At 41.7% G+C, this 13,479-nt stretch overlaps 1 long non-coding RNA gene across 12 annotated transcripts in view; it reads left to right on the top strand.

The window, feature by feature from the left end:
• The window catches only part of LOC101747954, a 32,154-nt gene that overhangs the window by 15,117 nt on the left and 3,558 nt on the right, over positions 1–13,479 (top strand). For 3 of the 12 annotated variants that reach the window (XR_005860875.2, XR_005860872.2, XR_005860873.2), the window contains 4 exons: positions 404–3,295; positions 6,735–6,930; positions 7,242–8,201; positions 9,090–12,824. This is a non-coding gene — a long non-coding RNA (uncharacterized LOC101747954). Of the gene's footprint in view, positions 1–403; positions 3,296–6,734; positions 6,931–7,241; positions 8,202–9,089; positions 12,825–13,479 lie in introns of those variants that run through there. The other 9 variants (XR_006939678.1, XR_006939680.1, XR_005860880.2 and 6 more) reach the window with 6 other exon arrangements.

Here is a 13,479-nt window from a genome sequence, read left to right as displayed (position 1 = left end):
TAGCACAGGCACAGTTTTGTTAGCAGTAAGTAGCAGTGTGGAAGGCTGTTGTACGTTGCTGGTATGATGGCACTCCATGTCTCTCAGGTTCTGAGAAAGCAAGGCGGGGATCTTGGGCAACTCTGAAAGGGTGAGCACAAAGTATTGGCATAAAGCAAAGTGTAAAAGATGGTATTTTATCTGACTTGACCACAGGGAAACAACATTTGTTCTCTTTTTGAAAGTATCAGCTCAGGAGGGCAAAAATTTTCCACCATAGGGCACACAGAATTTTGGCAACAAAACCATCAATATGCTTCTGATTGCTCCTTTTAATTCTGATTTTCCATCAGTGCTGGAACGTTCTGACCTTGTCAGTTCTTGTACTGATCTCCTTGCCATCTTACCTTCCTTTTTGTTTCAGACAAGCTTCGAAGGACATTGCTAACCTCCATTAGAAGTGTTTAATTCGTTCCCCCATTACCTTCCAAAAAGAATACTACATATGGAAGATGATGTTCCACTTTCTAAAAGGTGCTTGGTTGGGTGTCATTGTTTATATAAAAACTGTTACACCTGGAAAGGAAGGTATCTGTACTTTGAATCTTATGCATTCCCTTTGTCTTGATGGTCCTTCCAGAGGCAAGCTCTATATGGAGTGGGAGTGTCGATAACCTCATCCTGCAACTTTCCATGCCTCTCAGACACACTGGGCTTCTCCTGCCTCCCTGCAGGTCAAGACCATGAATTTTACTTGATACTCTCTTTGAGAGGAGTTAAGAAAAGAGAAATCTGATGGACTTGGAGAAACTTATCTATAATAATATTCAGATTAGGAGTTTTATAAGGACTAATGGCTTTTTGCCTAGAAATAAATAGCTGATGTAGTCCAAACAGGACTTTTCCCTAGGAAAAAAAGAACAGGAGCAAATGGATGCGGAGGAGATGGTAAAGAAAAAAAAAAAAGAAATCCAATTCTTTTTGATTTTTTTTCAGAGTCAGGTTGTACAACTTTGGGTTTTCTTCATAGAGGAGAGGGAGAAAGTAAAAAAACAACACAAAAAAATGGTGCTACCTGAAATGATCATGATAGCAATTATGCAATTTTAACGTTATGCATCTATCAACACTAAGGACATGTCTTTCAGGAGAAAGGACTTGATTAGGTATATTTTGAATATAATTTGTGTTATATGAAAATGTTCAGCTGTACTAAGTTCCATATTGACATATCCTCTTAAAAATATTTTGGTTATTATGCAGCATAGTTTACACCTAGACTAAGTGACTTATACTTCCACAGTCACTTTCTGAATTTTCATACTAAAGAATACATGTCTGAGCAGCTTCTCTGTGAACTAATGAGGAGCTAGAGGTGTCTGATAATGGTAGCAAAAGCAGCTATGTGAGGAAAGAGGTGGTTAAAAGAAAACACAGAGGTGAGAGCTTCCACAGTTGTAGTGCAAACAGTAGACTGAAGGCCCAACAGAACAGAAAAGGTGGAAATGATCTTTGGTGACAAATTCTAACTTGTAAAAGTGCCAGATTGCCACATAAGCCAAAGTGAATTTAGGGCAACAATAGCTCCACTAGGTTTGGTGTCAGACCAGCCTGTGTGAGGGAGAAGAGTGCTGGAATCCTGGCATCTCCCAGAGGTGTTAGAAAAGGGAAACAATTTGTATAAATACAGGAATTCAACACCAGAAACAAAATACTGAACTAATCAGTGAAATGAGCATTGAAATCAGTCTTCATGCTAAAGCTGGAAGGTTCTGACATATCAAATAGAGCAAGAATATCTTCAGGAATATGCCAGAAGCTAATTGGTTTAAGAAATCTGGCTGTATATAGAGACCATTACTCATAGATATCACGTTTTTCTGTTGCACAAATTATCTACAGTGCTCGTGGTGTCTGCTCAAGGAAAAGTTTATTTTCCTTCAGTCTTTTCTTTTCCCCTGACCTCAAAGGACTAATTAACAAAGTATTAGCATGTTTCTAAAATATGACTGAATTCATCCTCTTAAGAAAATGTACTGAAGAATGTACCCTATTATTAGAAATGACAGGATGTATATAGGGCCATATGTTTTCAAAGGGTTTTCTGTCAGTGTTAATCAAAACTTTGGAGAACTTATGAACATACAGAGCAGCACGTCAACCATATGGATAATATCTTCTCTTTAATAGTGAGAATTTGAATTAATAATAAACATTGGAGAGTAACCTAGAATGAGACAGAAACAATAATATTAAGACCAGAACAAGCAGAATATCATATCAGTCTGAAGACTCCTGAGTATTTAAAAAAATCTTATTGTGCATTAAATACTGATCATGGAACTACATTCATTAATTTTTGGTAATTTAGCATGGAAAGGTAACTCCAAAAATGCCATTTAGATTTGCTGTTTTTTTGTAAAGGACAGAATTTGCCTCTTACAGCACGCTCTAGTAAACATCAGTGTCGCACGCTGGTCTGAGTGGTAGAGGTACGTCCATTGTTGCAGTCTACTTGTTACTGTAAAGGCATTAGAATATTTGTTTGATGAAACATGCATGCACAAATCATTTCACGGACTGTGCAAGCAGATGCAGGAAGAAAGTGGAACCTGTTCCTGAGTTGGCTAACCTGAAAAATGATTGAGACTCCATTATTTTGAATAACCCTCCAAGGACTTAACATCATGGACCTACCTGTTTTTACAGATGGCGACTCTCTAAACTAAATATTAGGTTTTATTTTCGCTGTTACCAGCCTGGCTTTATTTTCTCCTTAGTTAAAAACAAAGTTACATTTAGAAGTTTGACTGCTCACATTGAGACCTACAGCCTTCATCTGCTGGTAAGCACAATCCAGCCTTTGCAAGGTGAAAAACCAAATCTTCTACCAGAGACCACAAGAAGAGGAAATACAACATTCAGTCTTTGAAGCTATAAGTTGAGACCTCCCTATTATGTAGTGATAGATTTTATTGGTAACTATCCATCTGCATCAGTTACCCAGCCTAGGAGAGATATATTTTCCTTGAAATTTCTATTTTATTTTTCCCTTGAGTCCATTCTGATTTTCAGATTTCCTCTTCTGATGCTGGTTGAGAAGTGTGTAACTATGGACAGCACCTTCGGACTGTGAAGTGGTTCTTGCACCTGCTCTTTTCTTTGTTTTTGGAGTAGCCACGGGGGACCAAGGAGCAGAGCTCTTCCCTCCGTTCCCTCTGTGTTATTCCATCATCTCCTGTAATTTTGCTGTCAGCATTTGTTCTGCCACACAACAGCCTGTGACTGTCCTGCAGACCTCAGGGGAGCATCCCTGGTAGGAATCAGTATCCACCTGCAATATATTGGTAGAAGATGTGTAACAACTTTAATTTAATTTAATCTAATCTTTTCCCATCAAAAGAGACATTTTGTTTTAAATGAAGCTCAACTACCAGGAAATCTGCACAGTGGTTCTGTCAAGGGTTATGGCTTCTCTCTTTCTGGACGAGACACATTTCCCAGTTCCTTCAGATTACTCTAGCACGTTCACTGCTAAATGCACATTTGTAGACCTTTCTTACACCTTACCTTTTACTTCTGCTCTGCAATCTCTGCGGAGGAGCCTCAGAGCTGGCATGTAGCTCCCTCGAGGGAGGGATGAAGGGGCCTTCTGTTGTGCAGATGTTGGCCGCAAGAGTGCTCTTACCTCCATATCAAAAGAGGAGGTGTTCAAACCCAAACAAATAGTATAACTGCTAGTCAAAAGAGAAAAGGGGCAAAAAACATGCTTGTTAAAGCTTCCAGGTACCCTGGCAATTAGTGTAACCACGGCATAATCCTGATGAGCTCTCACATCTCCTGTTACGCTCAGTACGCAGTGTTTGTTAGCATTTGCTCCATCTGCTCCTATAGAGTCTCCATCAGCTGACAGAGGGTACGGTTACTGCAGCCATTAAATGTTGATGATCCTCAGAGGGTCCCAGTTGCTTGTGGCAGGTATCCATTATGTTAACTGTCCCTCCCCCCACACTCGGCCATAATGCTTTTTCACCCATGCGTTTACTAACAGCAAAATTATGGCTTTTTTGATTAAGATGCTAACATCAGCATGACTTTTAGGCACAGTAAGTTACATTGGTTAGTCTTTGCTTGCCTGAATTGAATGAACGATATCTTTTTTTCTCCTAGTATGATATTCAAAGTTGCAAATGCACTAACTTCTAGGATACACGATCCCTCAATAGAAAGGACATCTCTTCTTGTCAAACCAAACCTACTCTTATTCTCCTAAAATGAAATAATATGCTTTCCCTTTCCTTAAAGCCACTCACTGATAGATTTAAGTGGATAAATATATTCAACAGCCTTTGCCTTTCCATTTCTCTTTTGCTAGCAATGCCAAACAGACTGTGAAAAAGAGAATTAATTCATTATCCCAGGATATTCATGAAGTTCTCTAGGCTTCTGATTCTTGGACTGCAGGTCATTAGCAATCATTAATTTTTAAAGCTACTGGTGACATCCTCTGAAGCAGATATCATTGAAATAAACCGGGTCTATTAATGTGGTAGTAGGGTGAAGCTTGGGAAGGTGTAAGTGTACGGAAAAGCTGAATTTTAGCTCTGCAAAGATCTTTAACGTAAACTGAGACAGTGCTGGGTAGGTATACTACCATATGGCACAACAGAGGGCACGAGAGTTAAAGCTGTGGGCTCTGAAATACAACAGGATGATCTTTTGCATCTTGCTCCTGCACTCCTGGCAGTTACGAAGCGATAGTTACCTTTTATGTAGCTTTTGCCACAGAGCAGTGGTGGTCAGAGCCTACAGCTGTCTGCAAGAGGTCCTGCAGGCACGTTTGTGCCTAAAATCCTTTCTTTATGTTCAAATGTACAACATGTTGTGGTTTTCCTTTTTCCTTCCTAACAAATACGCATCCCTCCCCATTTAAAAGTTAAACATGCCTAGACTACCCCAGAAATGACTTTCCTTTTGATGTGGCCATGGAATGATTAACCCATACACTACTCCTAACCTGAGAAAAGATATGAGAGCACAGGATGGCTGTGTTAATACTCAAGCCATATGTCCTCCCAGAAGTACAGTACGATGTTGATCGCGACCTCAGAAGAAAGCAGGCCTGCTTATGGCAAATATATGGAATTGATTAAATGAATAAATAACCCTATAATTTAGTTTTGCATAAAAATATGTGGGACCCAGGTCAAAGATAATCCCTAATTTTTCTATGCATAATAGATTCCAAAGTGTAAACATTACCAGTAGCATGAACCAGACTAGATGCTCTATGTCAACAGTCAAAGGTGCGAGTGTAAACTCAGAAATATTGATAATGTTTGTGAATAACTTCAGACTAAATTATGCTGAAGTCCCCAGGCTGCTATGAGTGCCTCTGTTGTTTTAACACTCCGCTCTCTGCTATGAGTTCAAAGACTGACCACACTTCTTGCATGGTCAGTGTCGCATTTGATGTATATAAGATTAATTTCAGAGCTTATGCTTCTGTGTCAGAATAGCAAAAATGTACTTCCTGAAAGGGCCCAGAGCAAGGCTGGAAGAAGCAGGGCACAGAAGGTTAAAGTGCCTTTGTGACTGGCCTCATCAGACAACTCAGGTCAGGCAGAGTGATGTTCTGCCCTGTATGCCTCGTGCTGCATTTGCCTGTCTTCTGCTTCACGTGTCACAGGCTGAATGAGGAACAAAAGCTGTGGGCTGTGGGACAGGGCTCAGCTCCTGGGGAACTGACACAGAGCTTTGATTTTGCTCTGAAGCCACAAAGAGTTCTTCAGCTGAATTCTCCGCTTCTCAGATTAGCTATGAGCATAATAGGTGTGAGAACAGCAGAGCACCTACAAATTATTCTGCTTTGAAGGAATGGCAGATTTTGCTACTAAGCAGCCCATGCTGCAAATGGCCTTCATGCCAGGACCCATTGTGTTCTGATGAATCTGAGACACAAATCCAAACTTCCCAGCTGCTTCCTATATGCAGCAGGATCCCAAACTCAGCCCCCACAATGAAATGTTGCGTTTGATGAAGTTCAGACTTGAGTTCTGAACTGAGCAGCTCTTTGCAGTTGGATCTTTTATCTGCTGAGTACACGGAGGGGGAAAAGAGAGCAGCGCATCTGGCAGTGCACTGAAAGCAGACCTTATCTAATAGCATACAGCCTTGTGATTCACGTGTGTGCAGAATGCAACCCAGTGTGCCTGAAATGTGGGGGGAATCCGAACTCTGCTGAAAGTAGTGGGAGCTTCTCCATTGACATCAGCTCCATAATAAGGCTCTGATCTTGCATCTCTGACTGCAACAGCAGAAGACAGCAGAGGTCAAGGACATCGCTCATGCTTACAGCAGAAGCCCAACTAATAGGCACAACAGGATGTAAAGTGATGCCTAACTGAGGTGGAGGGAAACAGGACCAGCTCCACCCCCCCATTAAATCTGGATATAAGTAACGTCAAGGAGTTGCTACATCTCAAAAGTTCTTCCTAGCAAATAATAACGAGCTTTGCAATTGAGATTCAAGACTTTGCATTGGATGACAAACAGCCATTTTGGTTATTTAGCAGCGTCTTCAAATGCAGTATTTAAATGTGATTTCATTTCTGTCTCTCTTTAAGGTGACTTCAGGCAATGTTTTTTTAAACTATAGTGTAATACATGAAATACAATAACTATTTCCAGTAAAGACTTAAGTGTTTTTATGTTATGCAGTTCTGTAATTAACATTGTTGTCCTGTATGCTGTAGGTACCCACAGCTTTTTTCCCGTCTGCTGGCAAATTATAGCATGGTGCTTGCTCTGAAAAGTTATATGACTGGGATTATACATTTACAGTTCCCCAAGCTGTACACCGTGTGATTAATAGAATTATTTACTTATTTATTATGATGAAATGCACTGCAATATGTTTGCAAGACGGACCAGATCCAAAACCCACTGAAGGTAATAAGAGAATCTAGCACACCGTATTTTATGCATAGAATTTAGCCTTGAAGTGGTCAAGCAGTTGGATGAGATGACTTCTGAGGGTTTCTTTCAACTTACCTTTCCTATTCTACAAACTGTGTAAATAAGAGGCATTTAGAGCCCATTTGCTATGAGTTCTGCTGCAGAGAATGAAGTTATCAGTTTGGCATTAGGTGCTCAGTGCCCTGTTGAGGGAAGGGGATAGGCGATGCCAGGTGGGACCAGCTGAGTCACACAGGGAGGGGGCACAACAAGACGCCACTGCCTTGTTTGTTTTCCTTTTTCAGACGCCCATGAGCCCTGAGGAATCACATTGCCTTGCAGCCACTGTACAGCCATGAAAACCAGCTGAAAACAAAACCGAGCCTCTTCGGAGAAAGCCCCACAAGTGACCTCTTCAGCAAAGTGGACAAAGATTTACATTGGCTTCTCTTCTCCCCGGCTATCACTTACACTACATGCACACTGTTGTTCCTCCTGCCTGTGCCATTGTACTTCCCTTCTAACCTGTTTTCAACCTGCAAAGGCTTTTGCAAGGAAGTCAGCACGCAGCAATGGTGTGAGCTTACAGCACGTTGGCTGCTTTGTGCTAATTTCCCATTAGTGCACATAGGCGGTAGTTTCGAAGATAGGTGCGGTGCCTTGTATGTCAGTGGGTGTTCTAAGGTCTGCAGCTGGGCAGATGGATCAGTACTGCCTGACATATCAGCTTATAGTGCAAGGAGACCGTTACTTCAAATGAATTTGCTATGGGACCGTAAAAAGCCTCTGTTATGAATAGTCTTCTACAGACAGGATGATGTAACATCCAGTATAAGGCACCATAACTGTGTTGTTTACATTTTTGGTGTGCTGTCCCATATATAAATCCCCAGTGCTCCAAAAAACAATGCATTAAAAGTTAAGGATGAATCCAATCAATAACCTACTGCGTTATTCATGGGTTCAGCGATGCAGAGTTAATCCTTTGGGACAATGACATTAGGACATTTGAACAAAACGTACAGCACCCTGCCTAACACCCAGTCTGCACGGAGGATAAAACCCACTGCTACAACCTTCATCTTCTCCCTCCAGGGATAGAGACGTTCCTGCTCAGCACTGGAACTTCTGGAGATGATAAACACAAGCAACTCATCCCCAGCTCCATCCTGAGCACCTTCAGCATTGCCACTCAGCACCTCAAAATTGTGTGCGTCCAATGCCAACTGCCCACCATGGCAAAGGAACAAGACATTTGCTCCAAGGTAAGTTGATCCTACTGTAGCATGTGAGATTTTCTCCACGTTGGTGGCACTACGGAGGCGACCATGGTCTGACAGTGGGCTCTGGCTGTGGGAAGGGGTGGGAGGTGGAGGCAGCAGCCCCCCCGCCTCAGAGCTGCACTGCTTTCAATATGCAATTATTCTGTCCCTAAAGGTAAATAGAGGGTTTGTGTGCGAGAAATATTTCAGTAAAATAGTTTGCAGCTGAAAAGATAACACTATTCCCTGCCTCCTACTTGGCTGTACAATTTTAATTATGTCAGGGAATCTCTCCTATTTTATATTCCATATATATTTATGGAATAAGCTGTTGGCAAATAGGACATTATTTCAAATAATTTAATGTATTTATTAAAAGAGATTACAAATCTATCCAGGCTATAGTCATTGCACTTAGGGCAACTATTATGGCTATATTATTGTTCCATTTATTTCAAAATATCTTTGACAGGGACTGCTGCTCCATGATGAGCTCGAGAAAGAGACCGTCTGATGGTCCCTGTGTTGCTGAGGGCTCAGCTGTCCCCCTGCCCTCCTGGACCCATCCCGATAGCTGTGCTCCAGAGACTGAGAATAGGGCTGGGGCAGAACAGAGAGGCCCAGGCTTGGTTATTTGACCTGCACTATGTGATTTTAGCCCAGAATGGAACTGAGATACAGAGCCGGCCCCCAGGAGGCAGAGCTAGGATGAAGAAGCAAAGGTGCTGATGGACTCAGGGCTCCCATGTGCCCCTAGAGATGCGGCTGAGGAATCCCAGGATACCCAACCTGATCCCTGCAGCAATGCCACCTTTTTTTTTAACAATCTCCCTTAACAGCAGAAATACAACCATCGTTGGCTCTTGTCATGCTAATATTTCATCTTTCCAGTTTCAGTGTTAATAAAGAAGGTGAATCTTTCACACCAGTGGTTGCAGATGTCATGCACTTGCCTCCTGCTATTTGGATCCACTGTGCTGCAGAGAGTGAACCAGGCAAACCCACCTGTAGAGGAGGGCAGGGAAAGTGAAATCCCGAGCACCAAGCAGAGTCTTGCTGGAGACCACCGAGGAGACACAGCATCAGCAATTGCTGACAAAGCCCATTGCACCATCAGAACCAAGCCAAGGATGAAAGAACGTGACACCAATCTGTATTTCCAGCAACCTTTGTTGGAAAGGTGGTCTGCGCTCATGAATACTGTTGTTATACCTACAGCCCCCAAAGAGCAACCTACTTGAGCTGTGACAGAGCTGCTCATATAACCAAGGGTATATGGTTATGTAGCCTGTCTGGGGATGTAAGCACATTTACCTGTAGACTAAAGGAGATGACCGAATCCTTGTAAATGAGCACAAAACATCGCGATGCCTATGCCTTCAAACACCAAAGGATGAGCATGAACAGTGTCTCTAGAGCCACTCCAGACTCTAGACACTCAGCACTAGGTGTCCTGTGCTGAGATACGACTACTGCTACTGACCACAGCTCACGTGCACGTGTCACAGGACCAGTCAAGGTCGTAAACTTAAGCATATTTATATCTCTTGGTAGGAACAGAGCTGTAATTATATTTTGGGTGTTTCTTGCCTTCTTCAATTGCTGCCAGTGCTGCTTGTTTGCTACAGCGTAACCCGTGGCATATTTTATAGGTTTTCAACCTTTGCACACAATGGATTAGAAAGAAAGTCAATTATGCATAAGATTGAAAGAGTTATGTAAATATAAAACCAATATAATGTATTATTTACATACAGCCTGTACTTACCCTAAGTAACTTCTGCAGAAACCTGGGCTATCACAAACAGCTCACACCTAATTTCTGAGCCCTATTCCAGAAAAGAGGGGAGGATTCTGGCTACCTTAAATCAGTGCTAATATTTTCTAGATGAGAGCATATTTGTATAAGAACATAACTCAACATAACACGGATGGACAACAAGCAGGATAAATCTCTATCATTTATTACATTTGCTGAGCGATCAAAGGTGTCTAACTAGACATTTTTCCTCATTGGTTGTTTGCATTAGATATGCAAATCTCCTTTCTTGCAGAGCCATTTCTGAATATATTTGCGAGGCTATTGATGTCCATTACTTCACTTAAATATAGATCAGAAATACTGACAAATATTTTCATTCAAAGAGTTTGATCATTTTCAGATTACTCTCCATGCTAGTAATTAACCTCAGTCAACACCCTTCCATAGCACTTTCAAACACAGTTCCTAGCAAACATAAAGTTTCATAAATATGTACTAAATAACCTTAAAGCCCTTTATGAATAATTATGAGTTTTTAAGTTTTTGTGAATCTGCATATTAATTCCACGCCATAAATAATACATGAAGCAAAAATCCAGCTTGTTTGGTGTCTGGGGACAGAGAAAGAAAAGGAGGGGATAATTATCAGTTTAATGTGGGAAAATACTTAACCTAAAAGATTATCTTCAAAACTGATGACTCTATAGGTTTGTATATACGTGTGTGTATAAATACATATAAGTATATAAAATATACGTGTATGAAGATAGGTTTGTCTGCAGATACGCATCCAGCCTGAGAAAGCCTTAATTTGAGGCATGTTACATTCCTGTCTCCTCTGTGCCATGCTGAGCTCTTCAAGTGCAAAGTGATGCGATGAGCTCAGCCTCCACACAACCCTTCTTTCTATAAACGTATGTTCCCCCAAAGGTAGAAAATTAATGAGAGGCTGCTGACTAAAATTACTACATTTTGCCTTCTGTGGGACATTATGGATTTAAAAGATAAGCAAGAGTGCAGCAAGTCCAAAAACAATTTCATTTCGTTAATCCTTTAAGTGCCTCGGGATGAGCAGCCCATGTCCAGCAAAGGTGATGCTTCTGCATGCCTATTGCACAGCAGTACTTGCACACTCTGCTTCTCGGCTCCACATGGAAGGCATCCAGTGGGGTGGGATGATGTATGGCTGAATGGTCTTAGGCTGACACTTCCTGGATGCTCGCTGACAGTAATAGGAAACGTAAGCGGTGTGCAGAGACAGCTCGTAGGTAAAGCAGGGAGTGTGAATAGGATTTTTCCTCTTTATTCCGTACAGCTTACAGCAAAGAAAAGGCATTTTCTGCTCAAATGTCTTTGAACAAAACAAAGTGGAAACTATTATGTTTCAAAACCAGGACCCGGGAACATATTCCATGTTTGCCTTTGTCAAAGGAGTACAACGATTTATAGTTTGGGAAGAAAATCATTGCATTCCAATTTTATATTTTTCAATAAGTGACTCCATTTATTTTTTACATATTAATCCACCTCCATAATGAAAATAGATTTCACTTCTCATTTCAAGTCCTTCAGATCTATTTCACTTCCCGGTCATGCTCAGCGCTTGGCTAGGAGAATGAAAGGCAGTATTTCAAATAATAGCAACTCAATAGCAAGCCTGTTCTCTTGGTTTTAATGCAGAAAGAAGAAAAGATAAACCAAATTTGTACAAGAATCTTCAGAGATAGGAGCACTCCCTTGTTCTGACGCCATTTCCCAGCCCTGCAGCATCAGGAGAGCAGTGCTGTTGGTGCGGGGGTGCTGCCGGGAGCAGGGTGAGGGGCTGGGGATAGGATCCCACAGAAGCGACTGAATCCAAAGCTCAACTTAAGACTGCTCAGAAAGATTCCAGGAGGGGGTGAGGGGCTGCTGGAGGTGCCGGCAGCACTGTCTCGTCACGGCAGCCTGCTAATTAACCGTGATGGGTTTTAAAGCCTCAGCTGGAAGCAGCTTCTGGAGAAACGGATGGAGCACCCAGGTTTGTTTTGTATCCAAAAAGGGGGACACAGAGTTGAAAAGAATTGTTGTAAAGGCCTGCATCAGTGTTATTCTGCATCCGTCTGCTTTGCGTACCGTTTGCTAGGAATTTATAAAGTAACATACATTCAGTATGAAGGAAAAAAAAAAAACAAACAACAGATCTTTAAAATATTGAACTGTGGCTGCTGTGCCTCGTGGAAAGGTACAGGCTTCTCGTCCGGGAGTTGCATTGTGTGGATGCAAACCTGTTGATGAGTGGTTTAAGCTAATTCTCATTTATACTGGACTCATAAATCCATAAACTTTGGTAAGAACTCAGCTGCAGCCGATGTTATTGGTTGAACTGTTTTCATCTGAAGCCCATTCTGAATCCCCAACAAAAATAGTAGGCCAGATGCCCAGACAGCAGCTAGAGACCCTCATTAGGCATCATTTGCATCCTATTAACCACTGAGCTGTGGGTCATTCGCTGCCTGTCAACCATTCAAGTCATTCCTTTTGTGTTAATTAGTAGAGAAATAAGGAGTTAATGAAGATCTTATGATCTGTGATGATTCATCTTTGTTGTTTCAAACGAATCCCTGCTCTCCGAGCACCCCAATGAGCTCCTGCACACCGAATAATAGAGGAATAGTGGAGGGAGCTTAGGGCGGCCTTTGGAGTGCCATTCTCTGGGGACCTTTTGCATGGTGGGCTTTGTTAGCTAAAGATTAGAAGGAGTTAATTGCTTCAAGATTGCTCGCAGATTAGGTTACATGGTGTGTTGTATCTATGTAAGCATATGTCAGGTCTAGTTAAAAGATAGAAGATGCTTATTTTAATAAAATTATGAAAGGAAGAATTAATTTGTCATTATTGTAGAAATCTTATTTCTACCCTTAATTTGAGCACTTTCAGATAAATGCAGGGCTGGTTTCCGTCTCATTTTCCTGCTCCAAATGGGAGGGTCCCAGTTTTCCTGCCCATTCTGGGGACAGCACAGCATGGCTGTGGAAAGACACAGATGGAAAACCCAAATCAACAGACAAGCAGTAAGAGCAGCTCTTCTTCTTTAGGAATTTTCTTTAGGAAGAAATGATTCCTCTTTCCACGCTAGTTCTGGTGAACACATTCTCACATCCAGCAAGCTGACAACAAAGTTCCACAACAGGGGTGATGAAATGCACAGACCTTCATGGCCTGGCTATATAAGAAGACACCAGAAGTGAAATATACTTGGCTGTAGACCATAGTAGGTTGAGAAGGAGCACCTTCTTGCTGTAGAGGGTTGCTGCTCTTCTTACCATGGTGGCAATAACCTCCAGAGAGCTGAGCTCCAGCAGTTGGCCTACTGAGGAGAGTCTGTGTAACCACTGCTCCTCCTCCACCTCCTCGCTGGATTTATGAATGGCGCCAAGTTCTCCTGAGAAGCCAACGCCTTCCTTTTATTAAAAGTAAAGAAACAAAAGAATCTCCAAACTGAAATTAATTATTCAGATTTGCCAAATATTGGGAAGGTTT

Source organism: Gallus gallus, chromosome 6 (assembly GCF_016699485.2).
Source record: "Gallus gallus isolate bGalGal1 chromosome 6, bGalGal1.mat.broiler.GRCg7b, whole genome shotgun sequence".
NCBI classification, from domain to species: domain Eukaryota; kingdom Metazoa; phylum Chordata; class Aves; order Galliformes; family Phasianidae; genus Gallus; species Gallus gallus.
Note: the sequence above shows the minus strand (reverse complement) of the source record. Positions and strands in the feature narration are given on the sequence as shown.